This window comes from Canis lupus, chromosome 23 (assembly GCF_048164855.1).
Source record: "Canis lupus baileyi chromosome 23, mCanLup2.hap1, whole genome shotgun sequence".
NCBI lineage: Eukaryota > Metazoa > Chordata > Mammalia > Carnivora > Canidae > Canis > Canis lupus.
Window position 1 is genome coordinate 30724032 of NC_132860.1, and position 16629 is coordinate 30740660.

The window sequence follows — 16629 nt, forward strand, 5'->3', positions numbered from 1 at the left end:
GATAAAAAAAGAACTCTTCCCAATCCTGAGTGCTTTTTCAAAATAGATGATGTTGGTTTTAGCTATCCTTTAGACCCTGAATCAGAAAAGACTAAACGAGGACAAGAAATAACCTGAGACTACTCTTTCAAAAATGAGCAGGAACATTCATTCACATTTTCTTACAAAGTATTATCCAGTAAGAAGGAACTTGAGGGGTGTCTGGGTGCCCCAGTAGGTTAAGTGTCTGCCTTCGGCTCACATCATGATCTGAGGTCCTGGGATTGAGTCCCACATTGAGCTCTCTGCTCAGCAGGGAGCCTGCTTCTCCCTCTGCCTCTGACCTTCCACCCTGCTCGAACTCTCATCTGCTCTCTCAAATGAATAAATAAAAAACCTTTCTAAAAAACGAACTTAAATGTAAACTAGATTTTTGATAATGATGCATCAATGTAGATTCATCAATTCTAACAAATGTACTTCTGTGGTACCAGGGAATGGACAATGGGGAGGTTCCATCTTTTGGGGAAAAGTGTATATGTGAACTTCTGTTATCTAAAACTGTTCTAAAAAAATAAAACCCATAAAAAAATTAGATCGAGTTAATCATACAACTAAAATTTCTACTAGTGCTTGTTTCTCTTAACACATATTTGGATAATTTACTTAGCAGACCAAGACACAGATTCATAGAAAAGAATCAAGGAATACAAATTCCAAGTTGATGGATATTTCAGAAATAAGTCTAGTGGTTTTCAAACTATTTCACAAAACTACTCTTTCAACCTATACCTTCTTTACGTGCTACAGCTCTTTATAGCATCCCTATAAATCTTCACTTGACAAACTTCAGGGACAGAAAATTGACTTAACTTTCAAAGTTCTAGTTATTAGAAAGTTAGCCTTTTACATGGTCAAAACCTGCCTTCCTACACTTTCCTTCTCTGGTTCTTATTCTTGTTCTCTAATTTCAAAGACAATAATTTCAATTCCTCTTCTGTTGGAACCTTCAAATATTTGAAGGTTCCCTCAAATTTTCTCTTCTAAAAACCTTCTCTCAGATTTTCTCTTCTAATTGTAAACAATCAGAGTTCCATATATCTCTTGGGCATTATCTCATTATGTTGTTTAATTATATGAGTCAGACTTGAGGTAAATAAAGGACACACATACACACCTATCAAATTTAGCATATCCCAAATACCACCAGTAACCTAAGAGAAATTGGAGGTATACTCTCTAAAAATTTAGGTTCCATAATCAAATGCATTAGAAAAATACTGGATCAAAAAAAAAAAAGTTGTTTTGTTGTCGTTTTCTACTGTAAAACTTCTTGATGTCTTTATTGATCTTAGGTGCATTGTGAATATCCAAGAAAAGGATATAATCTGTAACATTACCTAATATATTTGATCATGGAATTTTGTGTGAAATACACATTATCCTTTTTTGTTAAGATTTTATTTATTTATTTATTTATTTATTTATTTATTTATTTATTTATTTATTTATTTGAAAGAGAGTGAGTGAGCTCCCTGGCAGACAGGAGAAGCAGACTTCCTGATGAGAGAGAACCAGATGTGGAACTCAATCCTGGGACTCTGGGATCATGAACTGAACTGAAAGCAGACACTTAACTGACTGAGCCATCCAGGCACCCAAACATACACTATCTTCTATAACTTAGGATACAAGTGCTCTAAAGAACATGTTGGGAAATGATGGAGTAATTTTCAGTCATTCTTTCAGACTCTTCATACTCCACTAAAGCTAATTTTAACTTCAAGATGATTTTCTTGAAGTATAAAAAATTCACCCATCCAACAAATTACTGTGGGACCACTACCAATAAACAAGAAAAAGACTCTACCCTTAATAAGCCTACTTAAGTGGGTCTTCCTAGGGGTTTGGATAGTGGGTGGGTTGGAAGCTGGGATCAGGGAGAAGAATAGGAGGGGTGGTTATAGACAAGTGGACAGACTATTCATACTAAACCTAAACCTAAGTTTGGGATTGAGGGTACAGCACTGAAAATGGGGGAAAGGACATTACTTACAGAAGTAACAGCAGATGCAAAAGACTGGAAAACAAAGTGATCATGGAAGTGGAGGCATGGACACAGATAAAAGTATGATCATGAAGAACCTAGTATGTCTAGGCTAAGAAGTTTATATTTTATTTAAAAGTTGAGGCAAGGGACACCCAGATGGCTCAGTCAGTTCAGGTCATGATCCTGGAATCCTGGAATCAAGCCCCACATCAGGCTCCCTGCTTAGTGGGGAGTCTGCTTCTCCCTCTCCCCTGCTTGTGCTCTCTCTTGCTCTCACTTGCTGATTCTCTCTCTCTCTCTCTCTAATAAAATCTCTTTAAAAATCAAAAAAATAGGGCAGCCCGGGTGGCTCAGCGGTTTAGCGCCACCTTCAGCCCAGGGCCTGGTCCTGGAGACCCGGGATCAAGTCCCACGTCAGGCTCCTTGCATGGAGCCTGCTTCTCCCTCTGCCCATGTCTCTGCCTCTCTCTGTGTCTCTCATGAATAAGTAAATAAAATCATAAAAAAATAAAAATAAATTAAAAAAATAAAAGTTTAAGCAAGTAAGTGTTTTCTACACTTTAGAAAGCAATTAAATTGTAGGAAAACAGACTGCTTTTATTTGCTTGCTTGTTTTAGGAGGTAGGAGGCAAGGTAGAGATTAAATATACATTATGGAAAGTATCAACCCAGAAAGATGGGAGTAACCTGAACTTAAGTAGAAGTGGTATAGACAGAAGTAGGCGATCTGAGAAATGTTTAGGAAACAAATAATACAACTGAGTGATTGATTGGCCATGCAAAGTTAGAGAGAAAGTTAAGAAAAAGGCACTGGCTTAGGCAACTGAGTAGATGCCAATGAGAATACAGTAGGAAGAAAAAGACCAGGGCTCGGTTGTCAACTGCACCACTTAATACAAAGTAATTAGGATTCTTCTGGTGAAATTCTTTAAACCCTGAATTTCAAACTCATCCATAACGGGCTACATTAGCTATCTTACAGTTTTAAAGTAGGAAAACATTACATAAAGCTAAAATATCTTTATTTCTGTTGTGATACTTGGGGAATCAAGGCCTGTGTCAATTCTTCCTTTTCTACTTTTCTCAAACACAATAGTCTTGATGATTCTGCCTTCATACATCTCAACCCTGTTCCTACCTCCAATTTCTCTAGGATATCTAGATATCTAGAAAAATAGCTACGGTAATCTCTTATAACAAAACCAACCTTCCAAATATACTGTTTTCATTAACACTTCCTATTCACTGTCACCTTTTCTGGCTCCTAAATACTTATATTAAACTCATCCAGATTTCTTACTGTAGCCTCAGAATCTTATATTCATTCTTAACCTAACATTCCAATCCTTCTCTCTCACTTTCATACTGAAATCCTTGATTCAAATTATTCTGGCCTGTTCACATGCCCAGACCACTACCTATCTGGGCTTTATTTAAGCCCTTCAGCTTACGGTTTTTTCCCCACTTTAATCATATTTCTCTTTCAGTGTCTCATCAATAAAAGGCCCAAAGTCTCTGTGATAGCCTTCCAACGATTCTGGCAACATGTCTGTCCTTGGAATGCCCAAAGTACTCATACTGCCTGTATCATTCCCTTAGCAGCTGGCTAAACCTTTACATCAGTGTTTTATGTATTTTTTGATATGTGTTCCATATCATACAGATATATAAAATCACAAAAAGTTTTGTTGATACAAATAGTACTATTCCTAAAAATCTAACATGGCAGAAATAACTATACACCAAAAAAATTGCTTTGGGTCCACTTGACAAATTTAGTCATTGTTGATTTAGGCATGTAGAAATAAATTATATACTACTTGTTTATTAGGGCACTGGCTCTTGCACACCACTGTCCAACAGAAATATAAGATGAGAAAAAAAAAAGAAATATAAGATGAGCCACATTATTTCAAATTTTCTAGTAGTTCATTCATAAAAATAGGCCAAAATTAACTTTAATAATATGTTATTTAATACTATATTATTTCAGTATATAGTCAGAATCTAAAATATGTTATTTTACATTTTTTAGATATTTTATTTTTTTGAATTGTAGTATAGTTGACAAATAACATTATATTAGTCTCAATTGCACAACACAGTGATTCAATATTTGTATACAATATTGTATTCAGTATTTGTATACCTTGTAAAATGATCACCACAGTAAGTCTAGTTAACATCTACCACCTAATATGCCTGCAAAATATTTCTGTGATAAGAATTTTTAAGACTTACTTTTTTAGCAACTTTCAAACAAGCAATACAGTATTACTAACTATAGTCACAATGCTGTATATTATATTCCCATGACTTATTAATTGTATAGCCGGAAGTTTGTACCTTTTGACACCATTCAATTTACATCTTATTTTTCACTTAGTATTCATTTTTTTTTTAATTTTTATTTATTTATGATAGTCACACAGAGAGAGAGAGAGGCAGAGACATAGGCAGAGGGAGCAGGCTCCATGCACCGGGAGCCCAACGTGGGATTTGATCCCGGGTCTCCAGGATCGCACCCTGGGCCAAAGGCAGGCGCTAAACTGCTGCGCCACCCAGGGATCCCTCACTTAGTATTCAAAACACAGTGTGCATTTTATACTTACAGCATATCTCATTTCATACTAGCCATATTCAAGTTCTCAAGAGCCACTTATGGCTAATGGCTACTGTAGTGGATCATATAGAGCTAGCATACCTAAAACTAAAATTTATAACCCACAATTTGCTAATAATATACTTACATTTTTGAGATATAATTAACATATCATATTAATTTCAGGTACACAACATAATAATTTAGTATGTGTATATGTTGCAAGATGATCACCACAATAAGTCCAGTTAACATATGATTTGCTTATATTTTTGTTACAAATAGAACTGATAAGCTGATGACCTTTAGGGACATTAGTAGCTCTTAATATTTTGTCAACTGTTAAGAAACAGGCAAAAACTTAACAGAAAAATTAACCAACATCGTAGTTAAATTGAAAATATTAAAATTCCCATACTCTAAATTCTCTAAACATGCTATCTATTCAATAGACCATTCTATAATGATGGAAATAGTCTTTATCAGCACTTTCCAATATAATAGCCATCTACATGTAACTACAACACACTTGATATGTGGCTAATAGAACTGAAGCACTACACTATTAATTTTTAAAATTAAATTTAAATATCTACATGTGGCAAATAGCTACGACTTTGGATAGTGCAGCTATAAGTTCTCAATCATATTTTTAAAATACATGATAATTTTCTAAAACACAGAGTGACATCTATAAATTCACTTATCTAAATCACTCGGAACACTTTCTAGTCTCATTTTCCAAATATTTGGTAATTATTAACTTCCTTCTACAGGTATCTGTTAACAAACTGTGTCATTCCGAAAAATATAGGTTTTGTCATATTAAACTAAGATCTCTACCAACACATGACAGTTTGATATATAACCTTTAACTGACCCATTTCTTTCACAAGGGCTCAAGAGTTAAAAGATTCTGAAGCAGAAGGAAAGGTCAAGGCCAAAGGTCAAGGATGTAGGTATGAAGCAGCAGAAAGTGGTAGAATCTCAGACTGCATTCCTGATCCAATCTCCCAAAGATGTTCTATATTTGGACATTTTTCTAAGCATCGTTCTAGCACCAAGCCTTGAGAACGCTGCTACTTCTACAATTCTAGACTTATTACTTGTAATTCTGCTTTCTAAATGGTCAAATTTTACAGCAGCTCATAATAACATATGTTAGAATTCTTCTCATTTCCCAATAAAGTCTTACTTAAATGTCCTGTATGCTTGTAAGCATAGATACACTTAAGAGTCACAAAACCAGCTGATTTTATATGTCACTGATCAAAGAACACTGATTTCAGATATAATGATTAAAAGATAACCTTACAGGGGCACCTGGGTGGCTCAGTGGTTGAGCATCTGCCTTTGGCTCAGATTGTGATCCCAGGGTCCTGGGATCAAGTCCCGCATCAGGCTCCCTGTGGGGAGCCTGCTTCTCCCTCTGCCTGTGTATGTCTCTGCCTCTCTCTGTGTGTCTCTCACAAATAAATAAATAAATTCTTAAAAAAAAAAAAAAAAAGATAACCTTACAATAAACTTTACTGCCCAGTTTTCCCAAACTCTGTTGAGGAAGCACAGCTTTAGCAATAATGAGTCTATTCCCACAGACCCCCTGTTCCTTGAAATAACTGTTACATATACCTTATCTTTAAATTATTCATTTAATCAATCATCCTAAAATTTCCTGAAAAGAAATGGACTGAGATAATGAACTATATCTTAAGCCACTCTCTGAAAAACAATAATTCAGAGATGCCAAGTAAGTATAAGGTACTAAACTCAGCTTATTACCATAATGGGTAAAATAAATCCAAGAGCTGTTGCAGGCAGACAAACCAAGGGGTATCTGCTGCTCCACCTTGAGTTTATGAATTTCATTTAAAACCATACTGCTGTTCCCTTATAGGTGGAGAAAAAAAACATGGTTCAGATGATTTCAGAACCAAAACTGTGAAAATGTCTCTGCTTCAAAGAAAGTAATCAGCGTACTACAAATATCAGCATGGTTGGAGGTTGTGATAACCAACAATTCACCACTCCTTCCTGAAAGAGAAGTAGATGTTTCTTTATGGAGAGGAAAGGCCTTTCTCTGTGTAAGATGATGTGAGACACACTCACATGAGTCAGTCTTTATAGGGTTTCTTTTGGGATCCCTGGGTGGCTCAGCAGTTTAGCACCTGCCTTCAACCCAGGGCATGATCCTGGAGTCCCAGGATCGAGTCCCGCATCAGGCTCCCTGTATGGAGCCTGCCTCTCTTTCTCTGTGCCTCTCATGAATAAATAAAATTTTAAAAATAAAATAAAATAAATGTTTCTTTTTCCTTATATTCAAGGCAAAGCATCCTGGCAGAGGCAATGAGATAATTGAGGCAATGGCTTCCGTAGTATCACAGGCCTTCAACTCTAATCAGCTGTTATTTCTCTTCTCTCTTTTCTCTCTACTCCATTTAATAACCATGAAAGACTTGAGGGGTATAGAGGGGAGAAGAAAGAGAAAGACCCAAAACAAATTTAAAAAGAAATAGTGATGTGAATAGTATTTAAGGAAGAGGAGGACTTTTCCCACAACAAAAGTGAAAAGTTGAAAGCCTAGTACATCCTTAACCAAGATGCACCAATTGCTAACATTTTAGGGAAACATCTTACATAGGGTAAAGCCATCAGGTAAGGCTAATAAAGATGAGACCTTAAAGAAGCAATCAACTAAGCCAAGGAAGAGAACATGCTAGCCACAAGGAAATGCCTGTAGAGAAGTCCTGAGGCAACCAAAAACTTCCAGCGTGGCTGGAGAAGTAAACAAGGGACAAACTTCATAAAGCCTTAGGGAGCTAAGTAAAGAGTTTAGATTTTATTCTAAGTGAAATGAGAACTCAAGGAAGAATTTAGGAAAGTTTCATGATCCAAGTTTTTAAAAGATCATTCTATGTCTAGGACCTGCTTCGAAACAATCTAGGCAGCAGGGGCAGGGGTGGAGTGAGGTCTGTAGATGGAGTTACAGATGAAACAAAATCATAATACTGTCCTGAAGGGGGGTGATGGATATATGAAATTCATTATACAACTTCCTACTTTTACATGTTTCACATTTTTCATGATTTAAAAAGTTAAAGGAGATGTGGAGGTCACTTTGGTTGCTCTGTGAGGAATGAGGGAGAGGGAAGCAAATAGGATTAATTAGGAGGCTATAGCCATACTTCAGGAAAGAGGTAATAATGGCCTGAACTAAGGCTGCAACAGCAGAGATGCAGAGAAGTGCCCTCAAGGCAAGTTGCAAAATGTAGAATGCTTCTTAAAAGCACCTACACCAATCTTAATCTCAGGAAGTGACTACTGTTTATTTGTCTTCTAAGTGATCCCAATTAATTTGTTCATGTTTATTTTTTTTTAATTTTATTTATTTATTCATAGAGACACAGCTAGAGAGAGAGGCAGAGACACAGGCAGAAGGAGAAGCAGACTCCATGCAGGGAGGGAGCCCGACGTGGGACTCGATCCCGGGTCCCCAGGATCACGCCCCTGCAGGCGGCGCTAAAGCGCTGCGCTGCGCCACCGGGGCTGCCCTAATTTGTTCATGTTTATTTTTTTTTTATTTTTTTTTATTTTTTTAATTTATTTATGATAGTCACAGAGAGAGAGGGAGAGAGAGAGAGAGAGAGAAGAGGCAAAGACACAGGCAGAAGGAGAAGCAGGCTCCATGCACCGGGAGCCCGATGTGGGATTCGATCCTGGCTCTCCAGGATCGCGCCCTGGGCCAAAGGCAGGCGCCAAACCGCTGCGCCACCCAGAGATCCCTTTTTTTTTTATTTTTAAGATTTTATTTATTTATTCATGAGAGACAGACAGAGAGAGGCAGAGACACAGGCAGTGGAAGAAGCAGGCTCTATGCAGGGAGCCCAATGTGGGACTCGATCCCAGGTCTCCAGGATTACCCCCTGGGCTAAAGGCTGCGCTATACCACTGAGCCACCCAGGCTGCCCTTGTTCATGTTTAAAAGCAGAAACCACAACTTTTTGTGAAACCATATTCCTACATTTAGAAAAGGAACATATACACACACTTGATACTTAAATACTTAATACTTAAAATCTATATTATATGTATATTATTAAAAAAGCACTAGACAAAGTCACGAGAAAGGTACAAACCTCAATTATCTCATCCATAAATGGTAATTTTAGAACAGTCACTCCACTTCCAAATTGCTTTCTGGAAAACTTAAAACTATAAAAATCCACAATAGTATATACTCTCAGGGCAAAACTGACATCATATAGTCTTAATTATCTAAATCTCACTTTGCAATTATCTATCCTCTATCTCCTCTTCCTCCTCTCTCCCATTCTTAGATTGAAGCTCTATAAAGAACAGATTAAACTGCCTTTTTCATCACTGTATTCTCAGTACCAACCACAATTCCTGATTCACTCAATAATTTGATGAACTGAAATACAGACAAGAAAGCAAGGGAAGCAATAGAGAGAGAGGGTGCAAAGTAAAAGTTCTGCAGCTGCTAGAAAAAAAAGAGTTGCTACAGGTGTCAAAGAGAGGGGCACCTGGGTGGCTCAGTTGGTTAAGTGTCCCACTCTTTATTTTGGCTCAGGTCATGATCTCATGGTCCTGAGATTGGGCCCTGGGTCAGACTCCAAGCTAAGCATGGAGTCTGTTTAAGATCCTCTCTTTTCCTCTCCCTTTGCTCCTCCCCCTCCTTTCTGTAAACTAACAGTATGCAGGAAGATTTTGAGGAAGAGGAGATGAAAATGATGGCAAAAGTGCCAGCTCTGGGCTCCAGTTCACTATGAGTCATTAGATGATATCACTACCTCAAGACAACTTATTTGCACTTGATTTTTTCCCTTCTCTCTCCCTTTGGAGGGGAGTAATGGAAGAGGTAAATGCACCCACTGAAATGTGTATATAGGAGCAAATAATGAAGTCTGTATGTTTAACTGAAGAAATACCTATATGAGGGCACTTGGCTGGCTTAGTCAGTAGAGCATCTGAATCTTGATCCCTGGGGTCGTGAGTCTGAGACCACATTGGGTGTACTTAAAAAAAAAAAAAAAGAAAAAAAGAAAAAGAGGACAGGTGCCTAGGTGGTGCGGTGGGTTAAGCATCAGACTCTTGGTTTCCGCTCAGGTCATGACCTCAGAGTGTTGAAATCCAGCCCTGTGTCAGAGTTTAAGTTTCACTTAAGTTTCACTCCCTACTCCCTCTGCCCCTCTCCTACCCTGTTCTCTCTCGCTCTCACTCTCTCTAAAATAAATCTTTAGGGCAGCCCGGGTGGCTCAGTGGTTTACTGCCGCCTGCAGGCCAGGGCGTGATCCTGGAGACCTGGGATCGAGTCTGACGTCAGGATCCCTGCATGGAGCCTGCTTCTCCCACTGCCTGTGTCTCTGCCTCTCTCCCTCTCTCTCTGCATCTCTCATAAATAAAATCTTAAAAAAAATAAATCTTTAAAAAAGAAAGAAAGGAAAAGAAGTACCTACATATACAGTGATTTCCTAATACTAGATCTCTATAAAATGCCAGACTTCTATCTTCATCATGTACACCCCATACTATCTAAAAACTTGAACAGCATACTACAAGATGCCTTTATGATCCAATACCATGATTTTAGGTGTTGTGAAATCAGTCTGATACTTCTTTTAAAGACAATTCTGAAGAACTATGAACTTAAAAGAATTCCATTTCAGGGGCTGGCTCAGTCAGTAGAGCATGTGACTCTTGATATCCCAGTTGTGAGTTCAAGACCTACAGTAGGCGGAGAACTTACCTAAAACAACAACAAAAACCCTCTATTTCTTTGTGAAATGTATATTGTCTTCATTCCTTCCTAACAAGTGACCAGTTCACACTTTTCCTTCAATCAACATTCATTTAACAAGCAGAGATACATAGGTGACACACTAGATCATCTTAGAGTTTCTTGAAGTCTTAGCAGAAATGAGTTCACTGTAATTTCTACAGTTATTACAATAAATAAGAAAATGTTTATCAAAACACTATTCTAAATCGTAAAGCAATACAAGCCAAAGTTACTGTTATTCACCACCAGATGGTGATCATGTCTTATTAAAAGCAAAATGCTGATACCTTATTTGGGGGCCAGCCAGCTGATCTAAAAATGATTAAAAAGTAAACCAGAGTTATCTGAATAAAATGCTGGTGATTTTTAGGTAAATTCAATCGAAGCATCAGCAAAACAACAGCAATAAAAAATAGGTTCTGCCTAAAGACTGTTAAAGCAACCAACAAGGAACATCTGATAACCACAATTTGTTTTTTTTTTAAGATTTATTTATTTATGATAGAGAGAGAGAGAGAGAGGTAGAGACACAGGAGGAGGAAGCAGGCTTCCTGCTGGGAGCCCGACACGGGACTCGATCCCGGGACTCCAGTATCGCGCCCTGGGCCAAAGGCAGGTGCTAAAACGCTAAGCCACCCAGGGATCCCCTGATAACCACAATTTAAAGAAAAAAAAGGTATATGTGTTTTTTGCAGTCTTATATTATTTAACCATTCATATGACCCTGAACTTCTTAACTTCAGACAGAGATATTTCTACTCAGCAAAATAATACTATTGAACATTTTACAAGAAAACAAAACCAAACCAAGATGCTCAACATCACTAATCATCAGGGAAATGCAAATCAAAACCATAATGAGATATCACCTCACACCTGTCAGAATGGCCAAAATCAAAAAGACAAAAAATAGTAAGTGTTGGTAGGACAGGAGAAAAAGGAACCCTTGTACACTGAATGGTAATGCAAACTGGTACAGTCACTATGGAAAACAGGACAGAGGTGTCTCAAAAAAGTAAAAATAGCATTACTGTATGAGATCTAGTACTTCCACTATCAGATATCTACCCAAAGAAAACAAAAGCACTAACCAGAAAAGATTTATGTACCCTTATGTTTATTGCAGCATTATTTACAATAGCCAGAAATGGAACAACCCAAGTGTCCATTCACAGATGAATAGATAAAGATGTGTAACATATGCAATGCAATGCAATTATTACTCAGCCACAAAAAAGAATCGTATCTTGCTATTTGCAACAACATAGATGGACCTAGAGGATATCATGCCAAGTAAAATAAGTCCATCAAAGACCAATACCATATGATTTCATTCATATGTGGAATTTAAAAAACAAAACAAACAAAAAGACCAACAAAAAAAAGACTCTTAAATACAGAGAACAAACTGGTTGTGACGGGAGGTGGGGGGATGGGTGAAATAGGTGAAGGAGATCAAGAGTATGTTTATTGTGATGAGCACCAAATAATATACTAAAATTTTTAATCACTATATGGTACACCTGAAACTAATATAGTACCATAGGCTAATTATATTCGGATTTAATGAAAGGGAAAAATACAAAAAAACTGTATTATGAAATGTTAAAACAAATCCCCAAATAGAGACTACTATAACAAAATCCATGAACTCATCACCCCACTTCAGCAATGATCAAATGCCCAAAAGACATTTCCCACCCCAAAATGCTATTTTAAACCAAATTTTAGGTTATCATTTAATCTACAAATATTTCACTGTGTATCTCTAAGGGACAAAAACTCTATAAAAATAACCATAATACAATTATTACTACCTAGAAATTAGTAGTTCCTTAATCTCATAGAATTTCTGTCAAACAATTTTTAAATATTATAAATCAACCAAGAAATGAAATTATATTGTACTGTTACTGTTAACTCTGCAGCAGATAGACCATGGTGGCACCTCACCTTTATTCTCCCAGCACTTAGAGGATTCCAGTGCAGGCCAACCTGCAACCATGTCCAAGTTTTTTTTTGACTACAGGGCAGGGAAATTAACCCTTCCTGAGAGCAGCCCTGAACCAGTAGCAGACAGAAGCTCCATTACCCCATGGCTAGGATAAATCTGAGATATGATCTACACTCTCTCAGAACTCAACAGGAGGATTCCGTTCCAATTGCCTATAACGTAAGTTACTTGATAACACACTCTGCATTAGTTTTTCCCCTTCCAGGTCTCACTTTCCCTTCCCTTATTGGTGTTTCCTGGCATTGCTCTCCAAATAAACTATGAACACTCACATTTTTGTCTCAGGGTTTGCTTGCTGGGGAATACAAAATAAGACCTCTTAGTTTTTTGGTTTTTTTTTTTTTTTTAAGATTTTATTTATATATTTGAGAGATAGAATGAGCAGGAGGGAGGGACAGAGGGAGAGGGGAAGCAGACGCCCTTTTGAGCAGAGAGCCCGGCGTGGGACTCAATCCCAGAATGCTGGGATCATGACCTGAGCCAAAGGCAGACACTTAGCCATTTGAGCCACCCAAGTGCCCCTGACCTCTTAGTTTTGAATGAAAGCTGTGAACATCCTAAAAAAAAATGTAAACATAAAAATTTTTGCAAATATGTTCAACAAGTTTACAGATAACCCAAAAGGCATAGACATATCCCAGTTTATAGAACCCTTGCTCCTATAGGTTCAGAATAGCTGTGATCTTAATTGTGTTTTTGCAAGTGTTCTATCGAGATTGTTCAGTTATGTTGAAAACCTAACATCTCCACCCCTTATTCTTCAACTGTCAACAAAGCAGCATCATTACCTCAATACTTAGTTCTATGTATAGAAAATCTAACTGAAAATAAGACAATTGTTGCCTTAAGGTTCTAAACACTTTAAAGAAAAAACAAAGTTCATAGAAGGAGTGGTTTACTAAAAACTGGGTCCCAGGAAGAGCCACAAAATGTTAAACTTACAAGTATTTTCACTTACATAGGACTTTTAATTGATTTTTTTTTTTTTAAGCTACTGCAGGCCTCAAACAACAGGTGAAAGTTATAAAATTTGTGGAGATTTCTTTTGAAAAAAGTCCCCTCCAGCTAACACACTCCTATCATTCTGGAAAAAAAGTTCTATGAATTCAGTCTGCATATTCTTACCTGTTCCATTTGTTCCAAATTCAGCATAATCTGACTTCTATTAGTTAAATTAAATGGATGCTATAGCTTTTGTCTTAATTTGGCAACATGTACACTGTGACCCCCTCTCTTCCTTCTTGAAACCTGGCCATTCTGTGACACCACTTTTCTGATTTGTCATTTCTTTGCCCCCTTTTATTTCTTTGCAGACCCTACACTCTGGCCCTCTCCTTGAAAATTGATTGTTTTATTTTTTTTAATTGATTCTGTTTTAGAACTTCATTTCTTTTGTCCCCAAGTCGTCTCATCAGTCCCTTTGCTTCAGTTTCAATATGCTTCTCACTGTGCTGGTTGTGGGTATGTTGGAGTAACAAAAAAACCTTACCAATGCAGCTTCAGGAGGCTACTTTTTCTCATGTAACAAAAAGACTAGAGTAATGCATTGCTAGTTTTGGTTTAATAACTCAACAACTCCACCTGAACTTCTTGGAATTCCCAAACATTCCATACTGTTTCTAGACTCCAGATCTTAACATACACAGTTCCCTTTATCTTCAACTCATCTCTCTATTCATCCCCAGAGCTGTTTGGTTGTTGTTTCCTTGGTTTGGTTGTTTGGTTGTTGCTTCCTTAATCAGGATTAAGTGCCCCTGATGGGTATGCCAAAATGATTCTACTTATGCATTACACTGTATCATAAATGCCTATCTGACTAACTCTATCCAACATTAAACAAGCCTTAATCTTCAGCACCTAGGACAGTACCTAGCACATACCACAAATTCAATAAAGACTTGTTAAACGAATGATTTGGACTTAAAAAACAAACAAACAAACAAACAAAAAACCTTTTTCATAAATATGAACCTCTCCTAACCCTAGGACCTGACTGATAAGTAAATGAATTAAAAAAATACATATTTCTTGCTTATACTTAATGAACTATATATAAAACAGAATGAAGTCCTAAAACCGCAAAAGGAAACATGTAGAAGAGAATATATATTTTGGCAATATGCATTTATGTGACTCAATCAACTTTACTCATGTACCAGTTTACAAGTGGCCAACCACAAACTGGCTTTCATGAATGAGTAAGCTTCCTAACACAACAACAGACTAAGATAAACAGAACACAGAAGAGAATGACTAAATAATCCCCTTGGGACCCCATTCCAGTCAGTCATCACACTCCTAGACACAGGTAACCAAGGGGTCTGCCTTCTGTCACTATAGCTTTGTCTCTTCTAGAGTTTTATATAAATAAAATTATATTTTACGTACTTACTTTGTCTGGCTTTTTTTGCTCAGCATAATGTTTTTGAGATGCACCCATGTCTTCCATGCATTGGCAGTCTACTCCTTTTTAATATTAGTATCACACTGTATGAATATATTTGTTCATCTCATCACCTGATGAATGTTGTAGTTATTTCCAGCTTTTAGTTGTCATAAGCTGGCTATGAATATTTCTACAAGTCTTTGTGTGGACATGCATTTTTATTTCTCTTGGGCAGATATCAATGGAAACTGATAGGGTTTATGGAAAATAAAGGCTTAATTTAATAAGAAACTCTCAAACATTTTGCTAAAGTAGTTGCACTATTTAATCTTTCCACAATTACTGTATAAGAATTCCAGTTGATTCACATCCTCATCAACACCCGAGGCACCATCAGTCACTTTAACAGAATGTTTTCTACTTTGTTGGGTACAGTATTCTAGAAATGTCCAGAACATCCAGTTTGTGATAACACTGCTCATGTCTTCTGTGAGTTACTTTGTCTAGCTGCATTATCAATTACTGAGATAGGTGATGAAATTTCCATTATACCTTTAGAAAATATACATATTTTTCAGTTCTGTTACTGGGTAAAAACACTGTTGGAATTTTTGTATTTTTCTGATAAATTAACCCCTTTAGCATTATAAAACATCCCTTTCTATATTGGCTTGTTTCTTGTTCTGACATCTCCATTTTCTGATATTAGTATTTGTATGTATGGTATTTCCAGTTTTCTAATGATTAGCTTTGCACAGCGTATAATTTTCTACCCTTTCATTTTAAACTATTTCTTTATATTTGAAGTGGATTTTTGTATAGCATACAGTTGGGCTTGATTTTTTTATCCACTGACAATTTCTTTTATTTAATTTTAATTAATTTTAAGTTAATTACCACAGGTAGCTAAACCTTCAGAGACAGAAGGTTTAAGCTAAAGGCCAGAAAATTAAGGCTCACAAGGCAAATGCACTCTGTCAACTGTGTTTGTACAGCTCACAAACTAAGAATGATTTTACTTTTTTAAAGGGTTAGGAGGGGAAAAAAAAGAAAAATAGTATTTTCTGGGGCATGTGACTCTTGATCTCAAGGTTGAGAGTTCAATCCCCTTGCTGGGTATAGATTACTTAAAAATAAAAATCTTTAAAAAAATAATATTTTGGCAGCACCTGGGTGACACAGTTGTTTGAAAGTCTTACTCTTGATTTTGGCTCTGGTTGTAATCTCGGGGTCATGCAATCAAGCCCCACATTGGGCTCTGGGCTCAGCAGAGTCAGTTTAGCATTATCTCTTCCCTCTCCCTCTGTCCTTCCATGCTTGCTTGCTTTCTCTCTCTCAAATCTTTAAAAAATATTTTGTAACACATGACAATTACATGAAATTCAATGTCTACTTTTTATTGGAACGCAGCCATACTTATTCATTTATACAATGTCTATGACTACTTTTATGTGATACTGGCAGAACTGAACACTTTCAACCGATACCATATTGACCACAAAGCCTAAAATATTCTTTAATCTGACTCTTTATAGAAAAAATTTGCCAAACCCTGATTAAAACCATTTATACTAACACAATTATTGATAAAATTGGATTTAAATCTATAATCTTGTCATTTGTTTACTATATATCTCAATATTTCTTTGTTCTTTCTTTTACTGTGTTTTGTGCAGAGTAACCATACTTTAAATAAACATACTTTAACGTTTTGTTTAATATCCACTACTGGCTAATTAAACACACTCCTTTATTTTGATATTTAGTGTTTGCTCCAGGTTTTACAATATGCATCATTACT

At 36.7% G+C, this 16629-nt stretch overlaps 1 protein-coding gene across 2 annotated transcripts in view; it reads right to left on the reverse strand.

The window, feature by feature from the left end:
* The window catches only part of RSF1 (remodeling and spacing factor 1), a 157564-nt gene that overhangs the window by 112993 nt on the left and 27942 nt on the right, over positions 1-16629 (reverse strand). The gene's annotated exons all lie outside the window — the stretch shown is intronic.